The sequence below is a fragment of the Callithrix jacchus genome, chromosome 4 (assembly GCF_049354715.1).
Source record: "Callithrix jacchus isolate 240 chromosome 4, calJac240_pri, whole genome shotgun sequence".
Lineage (NCBI taxonomy): Eukaryota > Metazoa > Chordata > Mammalia > Primates > Cebidae > Callithrix > Callithrix jacchus.
The window spans coordinates 64,514,688-64,536,090 of record NC_133505.1 but is presented as its reverse complement, the minus strand read 5'-3'; the positions used below and the strand labels follow the sequence as shown (position 1 = coordinate 64,536,090).

At 37.5% G+C, this 21,403-nt stretch overlaps 1 protein-coding gene across 1 annotated transcript in view; it reads left to right on the top strand.

The window, feature by feature from the left end:
* Positions 1 to 21,403, top strand: part of COL21A1 (collagen type XXI alpha 1 chain) — a 211,375-nt gene that overhangs the window by 47,677 nt on the left and 142,295 nt on the right. The window lies entirely within an intron of this gene.

Below are 21,403 nucleotides of genomic sequence, written 5' to 3'. Positions count from 1 at the left end.
AATTTGGCTTCCACCTTTCCTATTTGAATACCCTTTATTTCTTTTTCTTGCCTGTTTGCTCTGGCTAGAACTTCCAGTACTATATTGAATAGGAATGGTGACAGAGGGCATCCTTGTCTAGTGCTGGATTTCAAAGGGAATGCTTCCAGTTTTTGCCCATTCAGTATGATATTGGCTGTTGGTTTGTCATAAGTAGCTTTTATTACTTTGAGGTACGTTCCATTGATACCGAGTTTATTGAGGGTTTTTAGCATAAAGGGCTGTTGAATTTTGTCAAATGCCTTCTCTGCATCAATTGAGACAATCATGTGGTTTTTGTTTTTGGTTCTGTTTATGTGGTGAATTTCATTTATAGACTTGCATATGTTGAACCAGACTTGCATCCCTGGGATGAATCCTACTTGATCATGATGGATAAGTTTTTTGGTTTGCTGTTAAAATTGGCTTGCCAATATTTTATTGAAGATTTTTGCATCTATGTTCATCATGGATATTGGCCTGAAGTTTCCTTTTCTTGTTGGGTCTCTGCCGGGTTTTGCTATCAGGATGATGTTGGTCTCATAAAATGATTTGGGAAGGATTCCCTCTTTTTGGATTATTTGGAGTAGTTTCAGAAGGAATGGTACCAGCTCCTCTTTGTGTGTCTGGTAGAATTCGGCTGTGAACCCATCTGGACCTGGGTTTTTTTTGTGTGATAGGCTCTTAATTGCTGCCTCGACTTATGCCCTTGTTATTGGTCTATTCATAGTTTCGGCTTCCTCCTGGTTTAGGCTTGGGAGGACACGGGAGTCCAGGAATTTATCCATTTCTTCCAGGTTTACTAGTTTATGTGCATAGAGTTGTTTGTAATATTCTCTGGTGATGGTTTGAATCTCTGTGGAATCTATGGTGAGGTCCCCTTTATCATTTTTTATTGCATCTATTTGGATGTTCTCTCTTTTCTTTTTTATCAATCTGGCTAGTGGTTTGTCTATTTTCTTGATCTTTTCAAAAAACCAGCTCTTGGATTTATTGATATTTTGAAGGGGTTTTCATGTCTCTATCTCCTTCAGTTCAGCTCTGATCTTAGTTATTCCTTGTCTTCTGCTAGGTTTTGAGTTTTTTGGATCTTGCTCCTCTAGCTCTTTCAGTTTTGACAATAGGGTGTCAATTTTGGATCTCTCCATTCTCCACATATGGGCACTTATTGCTATATATTTTCCTCTAGAGACTGCTTTAAATGTGTCCCAGAGATTCTGGCATGTTGTGTCTTCATTCTCGTTGGTTTCGAAAAACTTCTTTATTTCTGCCTTCATTTCATTGTTTATCCAGTCAACATTCAAGAGCCAGTTGTTCAGTTTCCATGAAGCTGTGCGGTTCTGGGTTGGTTTCTGAATTCTGAGTTCTAACTTGATTGCGCTATGGTCTGAGAGACTGTTTGTTATTATTTCAGTTGTTTTGCATTTGCTGAGGAGTGCTTTACTTCCAATTATGTGGTCAATTTGAGAGTAGGTGTGATGTGATGCTGAGAAGAATGTATATTCTGTGGATTTGGGGTGGAGAGTTTTGTAGATGTCTATCAGGTTTGCTTGTTCCAGGTCTGAGTTCAAGCCCTGGATATCCTTGTTAATTTTTTGTCTGGTTGATCTGTCTAATATTGACAGTGGAGTGTTAAAGTCTCCCACTATTATTGTGTGGGAGTCTAAGTCTCTTTGTAAGTCATTAAGAACTTGCCTTATGTATCTGGGTGCTCCTGCATTGGGTCCATATATGTTTAGGATTGTTAGCTCTTCTTGTTGTATCGATCCTTTTACCATTATGTAATGGCCTTCTTTGTCTCTTTTGATCTTTGTTGCTTTAAAGTCTATTTTATCAGAGATGAGAATTGTAACTCCTGCTTTTTTTGCTCTCCTTTTGGTTGGTAAATCTTCCTCCATCCCTTTATTTTGAGCCTTTGTGTATCCTTGCATGTGAGATGGGTTTCCTGGATACAGCACACTGATGGGTTTTGGATTTTTATCCAATTTTCCAGTCTGTGTCTTTTGATTGGTGCATTTAGTTCATTTACATATAGGGTTAATGTTGTTATGTGTGAATTTGATACTGCAATTTTGATGCTAGCTGGCTGTTTTGCCCATTAGTTGATGTAGATTCTTCATTATGTTGATGCTCTTTAGCATTTAGTGTGATTTTGGAATGGTTGGTACTGGTTGTTTCTTTCTATGTGTAATGCCTCTTTCAGGAGCTCTTGTAAAGCAGGCCTGGTGGTGACAAAATCTCTGAGTACTTGCTTGTTCGCAAAGGATTTTATTTTTTCTTCACTTATGACGCTCAGTTTGGCTAAATATGAAATTCTGGGTTGAAAGTTCTTTTCTTTAAGAATGTTGAATATTGGCCCCCACTCTCTTCTGGCTTGTAGAGTTTCTGCCGAGAGATCTGCTGTGAGTTTCCCTTTGTGGGTGACCCGACCTTTCTCTCTGGCTGCCCTTAGTATTTTTTCCTTTATTTCAACCCTGCTGAATCTGACGATTATGTGCCTTGGGGTTGCTCTTCTTGCGGAATATCTTTGTGGTGTTTTTTGTATTTCCTGCATTTGAGTGTTGGCCTGCCTTGCTAGGTGGGGGTAATTTTCCTGGATAATATCCTGAAGAGTATTTTCCAGCTTGGATTCATTCTCTTTGTCACATTCTGGTACACCTATCAAACGTAGGTTAGGTCTCTTCACATAGTCCCACGTTTCTTGGAGACTTTGTTCATTTCTTTTTGCACTTTTTTTCTCTAATCTTGGTTTCTTGTTTTATTTCATTGAGTTGATCTTCGATTTCTGAGATTCTTTCTTCTGCTTGGTCAATTCGGCTGTTGAAACTTGTGCATGCTTCGCAAAGTTCTCCTATTGTGTTTTTCAGCTCCTTCAATTCATTCATATTACTCTTTAAGTTATCCATTCTTGTTATCATTTCCTCAAATCTTTTTTCAAATGTTTTTTCAAGGTTCTTAGTTTCTTTGCATTGATTTAAAACATGTTCTTTTAGCTCACAAAAGTTTCTTATTACCCACCTTCTGAAGTCTAATTCCGTCATTTCATCACAGTCATTCTCCGTCCAGCTTTGTTCCCTTGCTGGTGAGGAGTTTTGGTCCTTTGTAGGAGGTGAGGTGTTCTGGTTTCGGGTGTTTTCCTCCTTTTTGTGCTGGTTTCTTCCCATCTTTGTGGATTTATCCACCTGTCGTCTGAGTAGTTGCTGTGTTTTCGATTGGGTCTCTGAGTGGATGCCCAGATTGTTGATGATGTAGTATTTCTGTTACTTGGTTTTCCTTCTACCAGTCTAGCCCCTCCACTGTACAACTGCTGAGGTTCACTCCAGGCCCTGCTTGTCTGGGGTGCACCTATAGCAGCTGTGGAACAGTGAGGGATGCTACCAGTTTCTTTTTCTGCTATCTTTGTCCCAGAATGATGCCCGCTAAATGTCAGGCTTTTGGATATACAGGGGTCAGGGAGCTGCTTGAGGAGACAGTCTGTACTTTATAGGTGCTCAGGTGCTGAGCTGTGAGCTCTGTTGTTCATTCAGGGCTGTTAGGCTGCTATGTTTAATTCTGCTGCAGCAGAACTCATAAAAAAAACCCTTTTTTTCCCAGATGCTCTGTCTCGGAGGGTTGGGGCTTTTTTTTTTTGAGTGTCTGTTGCGCTGTCCTGCCCAGCTAGGAGGCAGTCTAGTCACTATTTGCCTGCCGAGGCTCCACCCTGCTGGTGTGAGGTTTGCCCTGTTGCTGCAGGCTCTGCCCTGCTGCTGCGGTCTCCGCCCTGCTGCCGCGGTCTCCGCCCTGCTACCATGGGCTACACCCTGTGGCAGAGTCTCTCTGTTGTGGCGGGTTGCCTTGGCAATGGCAGGCTGCGTCAGCAATGGGAGTGTACCTCAGTAGGGGGGGATTGCCTCGGTAATGGCGGACGCCCCTCCCAACGAGCTGCACTGTCCTGGGTCCAGCTGTGCTGGCAGTGAAACTCTCCACCTGGAGTGTTTGAAATCACCGTTTTGTTTGTCCCACTGTGCTGGCCCAAACCCCATTTCCCTGGAATCTCCTGGCCTAGCTCACTGTCCAAGTCCCATTCAATCAGATGGATATGCCAATCTGCCCTCCCAAGTCTCAGATTGCTGGTTCAACAGGGCACCTGGACCTGTGCGCTTTGTGCAGAGCTCTGTGGAGCGCCACTGCGGCGCCGGCTGCCGGCTGTACCAGCCAAAACCTCTGTGGTGGCATCCTGTGTCTCTCCTATACCTGGGAATTTCCCCATTCTGTGGGCAACAACGATCCGTCTGGAAATGTGGCCCTGACTCACCCTTCGCGCATTCACTGAGAGCTTCAATCCTGGTTTGTTCTCACCGCGCCATCTTGAGTCAGTCTCTCGAGTCTTAAAGGTTTTTAATTAATTTATTTACTTTTAGATGGAGTTTCACTCTGTCACCATGCTGGAGCACAGTGGCACAATCTTGGCTCACTGCAACCTCTGCCTCCTGGGTTCAAGTGATTCTCCTGCCTCAACCTCTTGAGTACCTGGAACTATAGGTGTGTGCTGCCATATCCAGCTAATTTTTGTTTTTTAATTTCTTTTAGTAGAGATAGCAGTTCACCACGTTGGCCAGGATGGTCTCGATCTCTTGACCTCATGATCTGCCCGCCTTGACCTCCCAAAGTGCTAAGATTACAGGCATGCACCATTGCGCCTGGCTGCATAAAAGTTCTTTTATAATCAGATTATGTCACATGCTAATAGAGACAATTTTACTTCCTCCTTTCCAATTTGGGTGCCTTTGTTTTTTTTTCTTCGCTAGTTGGCCTGGCTAGGACTTCCAATACTATGTTGTAGAGAAGTAGGGAGACTGGGCACCCTCGTTTGTTCCTGATCTTAGAGGAAAAGCTTTCAGCTTTTAACCATTAGTATAATATTAGCTGTTTATTTGTCATATATGGCTTTTTTTTTTTTTAGGTTGAAGTTCATTTGTTCCATGCCTAATTTGTTGAGTTTTTAAAATTATAAAAGGATTGTGAATTTTGTCAGTGCTTTTTTTTGCATGTATTTAAATGACAGTATGATTTTATTCTTTGTTTTTAATGTGGTATATCATGTTTATTGATTTACCTATGTTGGACCATCCTGCATCTCAGGGATAAATCTCACTATGTCACGTATATGACACTTTGAATGTACTGTTGAATTTAGTTTACTATTAGTTTATTGAGATATTTTACATATGTGTTCATCAGGGATGTTGGCCTGTGATTTTTTTCTTGTAGTGTTCTTGCCTGGCTTTGGTATTAGGGTAAAGCCAGCCTCATAAAATGAGTTTAAAGTATGTTCTTTTCTTTATTTTTTGGAAGAGTTTGGAGAGAATTGGCATTAATTCTCCTTTAAATGTCTAATCGAATTCATTATGAAGCTAGCTGGTCGTGGATCTTTCTTTGTTGGGAGGTTTTGGTTACTAATTTAATCTCTTTACTAGTTATAGGTCTGTTAGGATTTTGTATTTCATCATCATTCAGTTTTGGTAAGTTTTAAGTTTCTAGAAATGTATTTATGTATGCAGTTAGCATATGATTTTTATAGTAGTCTCATAATTTTTTGTATCTCTGAAGTATCATTTATAATGGCTCCTCTTTAATTTATAATTTTATTTGTTCATGTTATCTCTCTTTTATTTTCTTAGTATTCTAAGTGAACTGCAATAGATATTAAAATACTCTTGGTTCATGCTACTGGGGTCACAATTCTTCCCGTCTTTACCTCCTCCACCACGTTTGTTTCAGAAAGACAGAGAAACTGAGGTTCAAATTCTTTTTTTAAAAATATTTTTAAATTGTAATTTAGGTTCTGGGTTACATGTGCAGATCATGCAGGATTGTTGCATAGGTACATACATGGCAAGGTGGTTTGCCGCCTTCATTCCCCCATCACCTATATCTTGTATTTCTCCCCTCATTATCACTTCCCACCCTCCCCATCCCCACTGTCCCTCCTGTAGCCGACCCCCTACCTGACCACAGTGTGTGATGCTCCCCTCCCTGTGTCCATGTGTTCTAATTGTTCAACACCCACCTACGAGCGATAACATATGGTGTTTGGTTCAAATTCTTAAAACCAGGGAGATACTATTCCTTATACTGTAGAAATTTCAACATTATTTTTACTTTTGGGAGAAGAACAACAAAAGACAAAAACTTTTAGTGCCTTAATACTCAAAGTGTGGTCCGTGGACTAGCAGAATCAGCATCACCTGGGAGCTTACTAGAAGTTGTTTTAGTAAGTTTTCTATTGCTTATAAGAAAATACTCAGAACTGCATAATTTATAAAGAAAAAACTTTTTTCTTATAATTATGGAAGCTTAGAAGTTCAAGGTCAAGAGGCCACATCTGGTGAGGCCTCCATGCTTGTGGGGACTCTCTGCAGAGTCCTAAGGCTACAGAGGGCATCACGTGGTAAGGGGGCTAAGCATGTTAGCTGAAGTCTCTTTTCCTTTTTTCATGAAGCCACCAGTCTCATTCCTATGCTAGTCCATTAACTTATTAATTTATTAATCCAATAATCTGTGAATAGATTAATCCATTCAAAAGGGCAGAGCCCTCATGACCCAAGTCACCTCTTAAAAGCCCTGATTCTCAATACTGCTGCATTAAGGATTAAGTTTTAAGAAGAACTTTGGAGGGGACAAATGTTCATAGCCAAAATGAAGACCCTTCATCTACAAACTAAGGCTATGGAATCAGAATCTACATTTTAATAAGATCTCTAAGTGATTTTTATACACCTTAACATTGCAGAATTGAGAATGCTAAAGGTCACCTGATCACTCTGAGTATGAAGGTTTTAGAATTTTTTGCTTGTAGAAATTCCGAGTTATACTATTCTATTTGGGGTTGCTAATTTACTTCTCTACCAAGGGAATAGAGACTTTTTTTCTTATTGATCATTTTGCATTGCCCCATACTACAATTTATAAAACTTTGATATATGTTAGCATATGAGGAGATTCATTTATTTATTTTCAAAGAATAGTTGGTCCCTTCCCCTACAATCTGAAGCTACTGGATTAGGGTTAGGGCATCCACATGTTTAACACACTCTTTATTCAACTAAGTGTTAAAACTTGAGAAACCTAACTTCATATGCAGTGTACGGAAACATATGTATAATGAAATATTTATGAAACACAGTTTTAATGATTAAATAACATGGTAATATGCATTTCATTTTTGTATCTTCTACTTTAATGATTGTCAATTTAAATTATAATAACAATAAGGAATTAACTTTATTATAAGAAATCTGAATGAATTATATATGCATAAAAAATTGAGATGTTTCTGGTAAAGGAGGTTAATAACATAATTTTGAGACTATGGAAGAAAGAGGTGAATTTTTATTTTTATTTTTTGGAGACAGAGTCTCACTTTGTTGCTCAGGCTGGAGTGCAGTGGTGTGATCTCAGTTCACTACAACCTCCACCTCTGGGGTTCAAGCAGTTCTCTGCCTCAGCCTCCTGAATAGCTGGAGTTACAGTTGCTCACCACCACACCTGGCTAATTTTTGTATTTTTAGTAAAGACTGAGTTTTACCATCATAGCCAGATTGCTCTTGAACTCCTGACCTTGTGATCTACCTGCCTTGGCCTCCCAAAGTCTGGGATTACAAGTGTGAGCCACCACACCCAGTCTGGTGAAAATTTATTAGTACATGTTGTTACTATAAAACAGCACATCCTGGTGATGACTCTTCATAAATGCTTCTCAATGACATTTTTTGGAACTTTGTAATTCTTTATGCAGACGGTCTGGCCTACTTTGGAAATTGACAATGATAGATAGAGGTTTTTTATTGAAGTATAATTTATATATAATAAATTAATAAATATGATAAAATAATAAATTTGTTATAATTTATATATAATTAATTATATAGATGTAATGCATCTGGTTTAATTGCTTTAGACAAGTTGATATACCTGAATACTGACTTTGCAAACATAGCCTATTTCTGTTACCCAGGAAGTTTACTTGTGCCACTTTTAGGCAAAAGTTTTCTGATTTTTAACACCATACGTTAGTTTTGCCTGTTTTGGGGCTTCATATAACCAGAAACATACTATATGTATTCTTTTGTATCTGGCTTCTTTTATTAAATTCAATGTATTTTAAATTTATTTGTGTTGTTTCCTATAATAGTTCATGACTTTTTGATTGCTGAGTGGTATTTTATTGCATGAATATATCCCACAATTTGTATATTTATTCTCCTGTGATTGCATTTGGTTAATTTTAGTTTGGAATGATTATGAGTAAAACAACTATAAACATTGCTAAAGTATTTTGCTGGGCACACACTTTTATTTAGACTACACACCTAGCAGAAAAATCATCGACCATAGTTTAACTTTATGAGAAACTGTATTTAACAGTTCTCTAAAGTGGTTACATCCATTTTCAATCTCACCAACAATGTATGAATTCCAATTTCTTCTCTTATACTTGTAAACATTTGATATTATCATCTTTTAATTTTAGCTATTTTTGTAGGTGTGAAATCATATCTTATTATGGTTTTACTCAGCATTTCCCTGATGACTAGTGATGATGAGTACATTTCAGGTTACTGGCCATTTCTGTGTCTTTTTGTAATGTGTCTGTGGAAGAGTTTTTCCTCATTTAAAAAACTGTGTTGTTTTTCTATTATTTACATGTTTTCTGATATGAGTCATTTGTCAGAAATATTTAATGTGAACATTGGCTTGCATTCTTAAATGGTGTCTTTTAAGGAATGGACATGTTTAATTTTGATGAAATCTCATGTACCCATTTTAAAACTGCTAATGGTTTTTGTGTCCTAAGAAATATTTGTCTTAATCCTAAAGTTGTGAAGATGTTCTCTTATGTTTTTCTATTACAAGACTTACAATTTTAGCTTTTACATTTAGATCTATGCTCCATTTAATTTTCTTACGTGAAATGAGGTAGGAATCAAGGTTCATTTTATTACATGTGTTTATCCAGGTGATTCAGCAGGTTTGTTGAAAAGACTTCCTTGGCCAGGTGCTGTGGCTCATGCCTGTAATCCGAGCATTTTGGGAGGCCCAAGCAGGTGGATCACCTGAGGTCTGGAGTTCGAGAACAGCCTGGCCAACATGGTGAAACCCTGTCTCTACTAAAAATACAAAAATTAGCTAGTTGTGATGGCCGGCACCTGTAATCCCAGGTACTTGGGAGGCTGAGGCAAGAGAATCGCTTGAACCCAGGAAGCAGAGATTGCAGTTAGTAGAAATCGTGCCACTGCATTCCAGCCTGGGTGACAGAGTGAGACTTTGTCTCAAAAACAAAAAACAAGCCCCCCCACCAAAATCCTTTCTTTTCCTATCTAACTACTTTGGTATTTTTGTTGAAAATCAATTGACTATATAAGTGTGGGTCTGTTACCAAAACTGTGTTGTGTTCTGTTCAATGCCTCTTTATGTTAATATAGTACTACATTTTCTTGATTTCTGTAGCTTATAGTAAGTTGCTGTGATTTTTGCATGTTTGCCACCTCTGAAACTCATGTTGAAAGTTAGTCTCCAGTGTAAAGGTACTAGGAGGTGGGGCCTTTAGGAGGTGATTGGGTCATGAAGTTTCTGTTCTCATGGATAGATCCATCATTTTCATGGGTTAATTGATTAATGGATTAATGGGTTACCCTGAGAGTGAGTTAGTTATCAGGAACGTAGTTCTGCTATAAAAAGCCAGGTAGGTTCTCTCTTCTGAGCCCCCTACACCACAATGAGACTCTGCAGAAAACCCCACCACATGTTATAAGGCCCTCACCACATGTTACCCTTAGACCTTGGACTTTCCAGCCTTCAAAACTACAAGAAATAAATATATTTTCTTTTTTTTCCCAAGACTTGTTTTACATTTTTATTTTACTTTTTTTTTTAGAGAGGAAAAAGAAAAAGAAAACAAAAAAGAAAAAGAGGGGGAAAAAATAATGAAAGAGAGAAAGAGAAAGAGGAGAGAGAACGGGAGTGTTGCTTTATTGCCCAGGCTAGAATGCAGTCTAAAAATGGGTATTGAAAACCTCTTTTATGCCAATAATTGTGCTTAACAATGGAGACAGGAAGGAATAAGGGAGGAAAATAACAAACTAGCAGCCAACCAATATTTCATTCAAACGTGTGAAATGCTATGCAATTGCTGAGGAATGATTTACTTCCAATTATGCAGTCACTTTTAGAGTAGGTGTGATGTGGTACTGATAAGAATGTATGTTTTGTGTGTTTGGGGTGGAGAGTTCTATAAATGTTTATTAAGTTTACTTGTTCTGGGTCTGAGTTCAAGTCCTGGATATCCTTGTTAATTTTCTGTCTCATTGATCTGTCGAATATTGACAATGTGATGTTAAAGTCTCCCACTATTATTGTGTGGGAGTCTAAGTCTCTTTATAAGTCATTAAGAACTTGTCTTATGTATCTGGGCGCTCCTGTATTGGGTGAGTATATAATTAGGATCGTTAACTCTTCTTGTTGCACTGATCCTTTTACCATTATGTAATGTCCTTCTTTGCCTCTTTTGATCTTTGTTGCTTTAAAGTCTATTTTATCAGAGGTGAGAATGGCAACTCCTGCTTTTTATTTATTTATTTATTTTTGCTCTCCATTGGGTTGGTAATTCTTCCTCCATCCCTTTGTTTTGAGTCTTTGTGTATCCTTGCATGTGAGATGGGTCTGGATGCAGCATACCGATGGGTTTTGACTTTTTATCTGATTTGCCTGTCTGTATCTTTTAATTGGGGGATTTAGTTGATTTAAATTTAGGATTAATAATAATATATGTGAGTTTAACACTTCCATTTGATGCTAGCTGGCTGTTTGCCCATTAGTTGATGTAAATTCTTCATTATGTTAATGCTCTTAACTTTTTCGTATATTTTTGGAAAGGCTGATATTGGTTGTTCCTTTCTATATGTAGTGCTTCTTTCAGCAACTCTTGTAAAGCAGGCCTGGTGGTGATGAAATCTCTAAGTACTTGCTTGTTCACAAAATATTTTATTTTTCCTTTGCTTGTGAAGCTTAGTTTGGCTGGATATGAAATTCTGGTTGAAAGTTCTTTTCTTTAAGGATATTGAATATTGGTCCCCACTCTCGTTTGGCTTGTAGGGTTTCTGCTGAGACATCTGCTGTGAATCTGATAGGCTTCCCTTTGTGGGTAACCTGACCTTTCTCTCTGGCTACCCTTAGCATTTTCTCCTTCATTTCAACCCTGGTGAATCTGATGATTATATGCCTTGGGTTGCTCTTCTTGAGGAATATCTTTGTGGTGGTCTCTGTGTTACCTGGAGTTGAATATTGTCCTGCCTTGCTAGGTTGGGAAAGTTTTCCTGAATAATATCCTGAAGAGTATTTTCCAGCTTGGATTCATTCTCTTTGTCACATTCAGGTACACCTATCAAACGTAGATTAAGTGTTTTCACATAGTCCCATATTTCTTGGATACTTTGCTCATTCCTTTTTATCCTTTTTTCTCTAATCTTGTCTTCTCGTTTTATTTCATTGAGTTGGTCTTCGATCTCTGATATCCTTTCTTCTACTTGATCAATTCGACTGTTAAAACTTGTGCATACTTCATGAAGTTCTTGTGTTGTTTTTTGGCTCCATTAATTCACTTATATTTCTCTCTAAATTGTCTATTTTCATTAGCATTTTGTCAAACCTTTTTTCAAGGTTCTTAGTTTCTTTGCATTGGGTTAGAACATGTTCTTTTAGCTCACAGAAGTTTCTTATTATCCACCTTCTGAAGCCTGATTCTGACAATTCATCACACTCATTCTCCATCAGGCCTTGTTCCCTTGCTGATGAGGAGCTATGATCCCCTGAAGGAGGAGAGGCATTCTGATTTTGGATGTTTTCAGCCTTTTGCACTAGTTTCTTCCCATCTTTGTGGATTTATCCACCTGTCGTCTTTGTAATTTTTCAATTTTCAGATTGGGTCTCTGAGTGGATGTCCAGGTTGTTGGTGGTGATGTTATTTCTGTTTCTTAGTTTTCCTTCGGTAGACGCCCCTCCCCCACAGAGCTGGACTTTCCCGGGTTCAGCTGTACTTGCTCTGAAACTCTCAACCATCAGTGTTTCTAATTGCTATTTTTTTTGTGGGGTGGGACTAGCTGAGCCCAATCACCTGGCTCCCTGCCTTGGAGTCCCCTTTTTTTCTTTTCCTAATTGAACGGTCGATTCTCTCCCAGGTTCCCCAGTCACCTGCCAAAAAGGTGCTGGGATATATGCAGTTTCCCGTGCTGTGACCATGCCGGCTGAAACAGTGCACTGAGATTCGTGGTGCTTTTCTGCCCTCTCCCTGTCTGGCTCCTGGCTTTAGTCCCCCTCCCAATCAGCTGAATGGGTGACTCTGCCTTCTCGGAGCTCCAGACACCAACTAAAAGGGCACCCAGTCCTGCATACTCCACACTGAGAACTGCCGTGCTGGAACACCAGCAAAACAGCCATGCCGGCCAAAAGAGTTGTGCTGGCAACCTGTGGGGCTCCTCTGCTGGGAATCTCCTGGTCCATAAGCAACAAAAATTCGTCTGGAAGTGTGGCGTCCACCCACTCTCTGTGCTTTCACTGGGAGCTGCAACCCTGAGCTGCTGCTAGACGGCCATCTTGGATCTCTCTCAAGAAATAAATATATTTCTTTATAAATTACTCTACCTCAGGTATTCAGTTACAATAACAGAAAGCAGACTGATGTAAATCAGTATCTGATAATGTCAATTCTCCAACTTTCTTATTAAGAGTGTTCTTTCTCAAAATTGTTCCAATTCAAAATAATTTGCATTTTATATAAATTTTAGGATATTTGTTAATTTTAAAAATCTGAGATTTTAATTGGGATTTTGATGAATCTATAGACCAGTTTGGGGAGGATGGATATGTTAATAGTATTCTTTTAATTCTGAATGTGGATCTCTCCATTTATTTGGCTACTTTAATTTTGCAATGTTTCAGCACAGAGGTCTTTCCATATTTCATTAGCTTTATTTCTACATTTATAATACTTTTGTTACTATTGAAAATGATATTAAATTCTTTTCCCAATTAAAATCATTAATCTTGTGTCTTATGATCTTGCTAAATTCACTTGCTTTTGTAGATTCCACTTTCTATGTAGATTATCATGTTTTCAATAAATATTGACAGTTTTATTTTTTCCTTTACTTGTTTTGTTTCTTATTTGTGCACATGGCAGTAGCTAGAACTCCTTGTACATTTTTTAATAGAGGTGGTGTGAGAATGTATCCTTAGCTGCTTACTGATTTGAGCAGGAGAGAATTTAGTATTTCACAACTCAATGTGATGTTATATGTAGATTTTTTTATAGACAGCATTTACATTCACATGCTAAGTTTGCTGAACATTTTATTATAAGTGAGTGTTAAATTTTATTAAGAACTTTTAATGCATAAATTGAGATGTTTATGTGATTTTTTTTCCTAGTCTCTCACCTTAGTATGTTATATAAGTTGAATTTTGAGTGTTAACCAATCTTGCATTTCTCTAATAAATCTCACATGGTCATGATATTTTAAAATATATTGCTAGATTTGATTAGCTAATATTTTGTTATAGATTTTTATATTCTTGTTCATAAAGGATAATGGATTATAATTTTCTTACTTTGTAATATCTTTGTCTAGTTCATTTTTGGGGGGGGGTGTATGTTGGCCTCATAATAAAAATTAGAAAGAACTCACTTCTCCCTTATTTGAATTTAATTCTACTGAAGTCAATAGTTTCATTTTTTTTTCCTGACTGTTTTGCAGAAATTATTCAAAGAAATTACTGGTGATGTTATCCCAGGAGATTTCTTTGTGGAAATGTTTTTGATTAATAATTTAACTTCTTTAGTAAATAATTGGACCAGTTTTAATAAATAGCATTTTACAAAGACTTTGTTCATTTCACCTGTCCACTTATCCTTTTAATGTTTGTAGGATCTGTAGTGGTGCCTTCTATTTCAATAATTACATAGGCAAATATTTATATTTTCTCTGTTGTTTCTTGATTATAAGTACTAAGGCATATCAGTATATTTATTTGTCCAAAGAATTCTTTCAAAATTTTTTACCTTTTGGCTTTAATTTGTTTTACTTTTTCTAGCTTCTTAATGTGGAATTAATTTTTATTGTGTTTTTATTTTTTAATCTGTGCTTTTAAAGTTAAAATTTCTAAGTGCTGTTTATCTGCATCACAAAATATTAGATTTAAAAAATTATTGTTCAGTTTGAAATGTTTAAAAACTCTTCCTTTGACTTTTTGAAACTTGTGGATTATTTAGAAGTATGTTGCTTAATCCAGGGGGAGAATAAACAGCAGCTGGGCTGAGACTGAGGCAGCACAACAGCGCATCCACAGGCAGACAAGGGACAGACTGTCTCAAGTGGCACATTAACCCCTGTCTATTAAAAAAAAAGCCTCATACAGGAGAAATAACCCCTACTTTAACAGAAAGGACATTCACTCAGAGTTCCCATCTGAAATTACCAACTTCAAAGATCAAAGATAGATAAATCCATGAAGATGGGAAGAAACCAGCGCAGAAAGGATGAATCATCAAAGTCCAGATGCCTCTCCTCCCGCTGAGGGATCATAACTCCTTACCAGCAAGGGAACAAAACAGGACAAACAATGAATTTGAGGAACTGACAGAAGCAGGCTTCAGAAGGTGGGTAATAATAAACTTCTCGAAGCTAAAAGATCATGTTCTAAACCAATGCAAAGAAACTAAGAATGTTGAAAATAGTTAGATGAAATGCTAACTAGAATGACCAGCCTAGAGAGGAATATAAATTTGATGGAGCTGAAACACCCAGCACAAGCACTTGGCATGGCATACACAAGTTTCAGTAGCTGAATTGATCAAGCAGAAGAAAGGATATCAGAAATTGAAGATCAACTCAATGAAATAAAATGAGGAGGCAAGATTAGAGAAACAAAGTGAAAAATTAACAAAACCTCCAAGAAATATGAGATTATATGAAAAGACCTAATCTATGCTTGATTGGTTTACCTGAATGTGATGGAGAGAATGAATCCAAGCTGGAAAATACTCTTCAGGACATAATCTAGGAGAACTTCCCCAACCTAGCATAGCAGGCCAAAATCCAAATCCAAGAAATAGAACACCACAAAGACACTACTTAAGAAGAGCAACCTCAAGGCACATAATCATCAGATTCACCAGGGTTGAAATGAAGGAAAAAAATGCTAAGGGCAGCCAGAGAGAAAGGTCAGATCATCTACAGGGGAAGACCATCAGACTCACAGCAGATCTCTTAGCAGAATCCCTACAAGCCAGAAGAGAGTGGGGGCCAATATTCAACATCCTTAGAGAAAAGAACTTTCAACCCACAATTTCATATCCAGCCAAACTAAGCTTTGTAAGTGAAGGAGAAATAAAATCCTTTAGGGACAAGCAAATGCTGAGCGATTTTGTCACCACCAGACCTGCCTTACAAGAGCTCCTGAAGGAAGCACTAAACATGGAAAGGAACAACCAGTATCAACCACAGCAAAAATGTACCAAATGGTAAAGACCAACAACACAAAGAAGCTGTGCCAACTAACAAGCAAAACAACCAGCCAATAACACAATGGCAAGATCAAATTCACACATAACAATATTAATGTTAAATGTAAATGGCCTAAGTGCCTCAGTCCAAAGACACAGACTGGCAAACTGGGTAAAAAGTCAAGACCCATTGGTGTGCTGTATTCAGGAAACCCATCTCACATGGAAAGACACACATAGACTCAAAATAAAGGGATGGAAGAAGATTTACCAAACAGATGGAGAGCAAAAAAAAAGCAAAGGTTGCAATCCTACCCTCTGATAAAATGGTCTTTAAACAAACAAAAATAAAAAGAGACAAAGAAGGGAATTACATAATGGTAAAAGGATCAATGCAACAAGAAGAGCTAATTATCCTAAATATATATGCACCCAATACAGGAGCACCCAGATACATAAAGCAAGTTTTTAATGACCTACAAAGAGACTTAGACTTCTGCACAATAGTAGTGGGAGACTTTAACACTCTACTGTCAATATCAGATCAACGAGACAGAAAATCAACAAGGATAGACAGGACTTGAACACAGATCTGGACCAAGCAGACCTAATAGACATCTACAGAAATCTCCACCTTAAATCCATGGAATATGCATTCTTCTCAGCACCACCTTGCACTTACTCTAAAATTGACCACATAATTGGAAGTAAATCACTCATCAGCAAATGCAAAAGAATGAAAATCAAAGCAAATTGTCTCTCAGACCACAGTGCAATCAAATTAGAACTCACGATTAAGAAACTCACTCAAAACCACACAACTACATGGAAACTGAACAACTTCCTCCTAACTGACAAAAGGGCAAACAATGAAATGCAGGCAGACATAAAAATCTTTGTAACCAATGAGAGCAAAGACAAATGTACCAGAATCTAAGAGACACACTTACAGCAGTGTCTGGAGGAAAATTTATAGTAATAAATGCCCACATGAGAAGCAAGGAAAGATCTAAAATCGACACCCTATCATCAACATTGAAGGAGCTAGAGGAGCAAGATCAAAAAAACTCAAAAGCTAGCAGAAGACAAGAAATAACTAAGATCAGAGCAGAACTGAAGGAGATAGAGACACACAAAACACTTCAAAAAAATCAATAAATCCAGGAGCTGGTTTTTTGAAAAGATCAATAAAATAGACCACTAGCCAGACTAATAAAAAATAAAGGAGAGAAGAACAGAATAGATGCAATAAAAAATGATAAAGGTGAGATCATCACTGATTCCACAGAAATACAAACTACAATCAGAGATTACTACAAACACCACTATGTGCACGAACCAGTAAATCTCGGAGAAATGGATAAATTCCTGGACACTTGCACACTCCCATAACTAAACCAGGAAGAGGTTGAAACCCTGAATAGACCAATAATAAGGCCTGAAGTCAAGGTAGCAATTAATAGCCTACCACCCAAAAAAAGTCCAGGTCCAGACGGGTTCACAGCTGAATTTTACCAGATGTACAAAGAAAAGCTGGTACCATTCCTTTTGAAACTCTTCCAAACAATACAAAAGGAGGGAATCTTCTCTAACTCATTTTATGAGACCAACTTCATCCTGATACCAAAACCTGCAGAGAAGCAACTAAAAAAGAAAACTTCAGGACAGTATCCATGATGAACATCAATGCAAAAATCTTCAGTAAAATATTGGCAAACTGAGTGCAACAGCACATCAAAAGCTTATCCATCATGATCAAGTAGGTTTCATCCTGGGAATGCAAGGCTGGTTCAACATACACAAATCTATAAATGTAATCTGTCACATGAACAGAACCAAAGACAGAAACCACGTGATTATCTCAATAGATGCAGAAGAAGCCTTTGACAAAATTCAACAACTCTTTATACTGAAAACTTTCAGTAAACTAGGTACTGATGGAATGTATATCAAAATAATAAAAGTTATTTATGACAAACCCACAGCAAATATCATACTGAATAGGCAAAAACTGGAAGCATTTCCTTAGAAATCTGGCAATAGACAAGGATGCCCTCTCTCACTACTCCTATTCAATATAGTATTGGAAGTTCTAGACAGAGCAATTAGGCCAGAAAAAGAAATAAAGCATATTCAGTTAGGAAAAGAGGAAGTCAAGTTGTCTCTATTTGCAGATGACATTATTGTATATTTAGAAGACCCCATCATCTTAGCCCGAAACCTACTTAAGCTGATAAACAACTTCAGCAAAGTCTCAGGATACAAAAATCAATGTGCAGAAATCACAAGCATTCCTATACGTTAACAACAGACATACAGAGAGCCAAATCATGGGTGAATTACCATTCACAATTGCTACAAAGAGAATAAAATATCTAGGAATACTACTAACAAAGGATGTAAAGGACCCAAGGAGAACTGCAAACCACTGCTCAAGGAAGTAAGAGAGGATACAAACAGATGGAAAAACATTTCATGTTCATGGTTAGGATCAATCAACATTGTGAAAATGGCCATACTGCTCAAAGTAATTTACGGAGTCAATGCTATCCCCATCAAGCTACCACTGACCTTCTTTACAGAACTGGAAAAAACCACTTTAAACTTCATATGGAACCAAAAGAAAGCCCATATAGCCAAGACAATCCTAAGCAAAAAGAACAAAGCTGGAGGCATCATGCTACCTGACTTCAAACTATACTACAAGGCTACAGTAATCAAAACCACATGGTACTGGTACAAACAGAGATATAGACCAATGGAACAGAACTGAGGCCTTAGAAGTAACACCACACATCTACAACCATCTGATCTTCGACAAACTGGACAAAAACAAGCAACGGGGAAAGGATTCCCTGTTTAATAAATGGTATTGGGGAAACTGGCTGGCCATGTGTAGGAAGCTGATACTGGACCCCTTCTTTACACGTTATACAAAAATTAACTCCAGATGGATTAAAGATTTAAACATAAGACCTAACACCATAAAAACCCTAGAAGAAAACCTAGGCAATGCCATTCAGGACATAGGCATAGACAAGGACTTCATGACTGAAATGCCAAAAGCAATGGCAACAAAAGTCAAATAGACAAATGGGATCTAATTAAACTTAAGAGTTTCTGCACAGCAAAAGAAACAATCATTAGATCTAGCAACCAACAGAATGGGAAAACATTTTGCAAATTACCCATCTGACAAAGGGCTAATATCCAGAATCTACAAAGAACTAAAGCAGATGTACAAGTAAAAAACAAACAACCCCATTCAAAAGTGGGCAAAGGATATGAACAGACACTTTTCAAAAGAAGACATTTATGTGGCCAACAAACACATGAAAAGATGCTCATCATCACTGGTCATTAGATAAATGCAAATCAAAGCCACACTGAGATATCATCTCACATGAGTTAGAATGGCAATCATTAAAAAATGTGGAGACAACAGATGCTGGAGAGGATGTGGAAAAATAGCAACACTTTCACACTGTTGGTAGGAGTCTAAGTTAATTCGACTATTATGGAAGACAGTGTGGCAATTCCTCAAGGATCTAGAAATAGAAATTCCATTTGACCCAGCAATCCCATTACTGTGTATATACCCAAAGGATTATATCATTCTATTATAAAGACACATGCACACATTTGTTCGTTGTGGCACTGTTTACAATAGGAAAGACCTGGAACCTATCCAAATGCCCATCAATGATAGACTGGTCAAGGAAAATGTGTCACATATACACCATGGAATACTATGTAGCCTTTAAGAATGACGAGCTCATGTCCTTTGTAGAGACATGGCTGAATCTGGAAACCATCATTCTCAGTAAACTGACACAAGAACAGAATAGCAAACACCGCATGTTTTCGCTCATAGGCGGGTGTTGAACAGTGAGAACACATGGGCACAGGGAGGGGAACAGCTCACACTGGGGTATATTAGGTGGTTGGGGGGGGACCCGGGGAAGGGAGGGGCAGTGGTGGGTGGGTGGGTTTGGAAGGATAACACCGGGAGAAATGCCTGATGTAGGTGATAGTGTGGGTGGGGGTGGGGCATGGAGACAGCAAACCACCACAGCATATATGTACCTATGCAACAATCCTGGAGGATAAACACGTGTACCCCAGAGCTTAAAGTACTATTAAAAGAAAAAAAAAAAACTATGTTGCTTAATTTCAAAATATTTTAGAATGTTCACTTCTGAAAATCTATAGGATAACTACAGATCCTAAGTATAATAGAAAGATAGTAAGAGGACAGGTGAAAAAGCAAAAGTCCTAGGAAAATATTATTTATTTAAACTGGTCCAGTTACCTATTAATAAGTTACATTTTTAATAAAAAGCTTTTCCACAGATAAAACTTCATATCCAGATACTGTGACCAGTATTTTATAACTCAGTGCCCTTTGGTCAAGGAACATAATCCGTATGGTTTCAGTTTTTTGATCTGAGACTTGTTTTCTCTCCAGCATACTGTCTTTTTGGTGACTACTTCATATGCATTACAAAACAATGTTCCTTCTCCTGTTGTTAGTTTAGTGTTTTGTAAATATTAACTAGATGAAGCTGGTTAATAATAGAGTTGTCCAAACCTTCCGCTCCATTACCAATTTTTTCCTGGTCTAATTAAATAATACTGAGTGCTGGATATTAAAACCTCACATTATTTTTAATGTGTCTATGTTTTTTTTTCATTTTTTGTTTCATTTATTTAGAAGCTTTAACATTAGATGTCTACACGTTTAGGATTTTTGTCTCTTTATAATTGAGTGCTCAGTTTATTACTAGAAAATTTCTGTCTAAAATTCTTACTGCTGTCCCTCTGTAGGTTATGTGTCTTTTTTCCTCTGGCCAGTTTTAGGAATTGTATGTTTTATTTTGATTTTCAGTTGATGGAATATGATGTACCTAGGTATGATTTATTTTGCGTCCTGCTTGTGGTTTGCTGTACTTCTTTGATCTGAGAATTGGTGACTTTCATTAATTTGGAAAAGTTTTTGGCCATGTCTTTTCAAATATTTCTTCATTCTCTCCTTTTCATCAGAAAAATGTACTCGCTTATATGCTAAATCAAGGTCCCTTGATATTGTTCCAAAAGTTTTAGATGCTCTATTCCTTTTATTATATTTTTTGTGCCTTAGAGTTTCATTTTTGATAATTTCTACCAACTTATCTTCAAGTCTACTTATCTTTTCTTCCAATGTATGCAGGTAAATCCATTGTAAAAACCATTTTCTGATTTTTTTAATTGCATGCATTTTTTTTGTATCTTTTTGTACAGTTTCTATCTGCCTTCTGAAATTTCCCACAGTTTTGTACATGTTTTCCATCTTATTCACTAAATCCTTTAATGTTTTTATTGCCATTTTGCATACAATTTTTGCTACTTGTGCTATTTAGATAATCTCTGGATCTGCCTATGCTGTTTTTCTCCTGGTCAGAAATAAAAATTTCTTGCTTCAAATTTTGGCCACTATTTTATATTTAAGGAAGTCTCTGGGTACCTGGATAGGAAGAGGGACATACTTTCTCTAGGCTGTTCCATATTGTTTACAACTTTCTGTGTTCTACTTGTCTACTCTGTGTATTTAGTTAAGGCTCACCAGAAGGAATTGCTGAATAAAGGAATGCTTTCTGTGTGGCAGAGACTCATCAAATTTCCAATCTGTTACATCAGCTTTGAGTGATTTTTGACATGGTATGGCAATTCCTTCTCATCACTATTTCCTTTCTGCCAGAGATTAAAGCAGTTGTGAATCACTTCTATATGACAAAGTTTAATAACTTCTAGAATTTAGTTCTTTTATGTTTTTTTAAATTATTTCACTTCTGCTGGGCTTAAAAAGCA